The sequence below is a fragment of the Grammomys surdaster genome, unplaced genomic scaffold, assembly GCF_004785775.1.
Source record: "Grammomys surdaster isolate TR1022 unplaced genomic scaffold, NIH_TR_1.0 229, whole genome shotgun sequence".
In the NCBI taxonomy this organism is placed as follows: domain Eukaryota; kingdom Metazoa; phylum Chordata; class Mammalia; order Rodentia; family Muridae; genus Grammomys; species Grammomys surdaster.
The window spans coordinates 3,049,505-3,049,831 of record NW_021604674.1 but is presented as its reverse complement, the minus strand read 5'-3'; positions in this window follow the sequence as shown (position 1 = coordinate 3,049,831).

The following is a 327-nucleotide window of genomic DNA, read 5'->3' as shown; positions in this document are numbered from 1 at the left end:
CTGTTCAGAAGGGCAGGTCTGAACCTGTATTTACAACAGCTTTGACCTGTTGATTGTAGGATCCACCATAACCCTCTAACATCCACAGCCCTCTCTCTTCTTAAGATTTCATTTTATTTTGCCAGATGTGTCAGCCTTTAGGGTGCTCCAGAGACTGAAGCAGGCAGATCTCTGAGTTGGACACCAGCTACATGGTGAGCTCCGGGCCAGCCAGGGCTGCATCATGAGACCCTGCTTCAAAACAAACAAACAGATTGATTTTTTTAATTATAAGGTCTGGGAGAGAGAGAGAGAGAGAGAGAGAGAGAGAGAGAGAGAGAGAGAGAG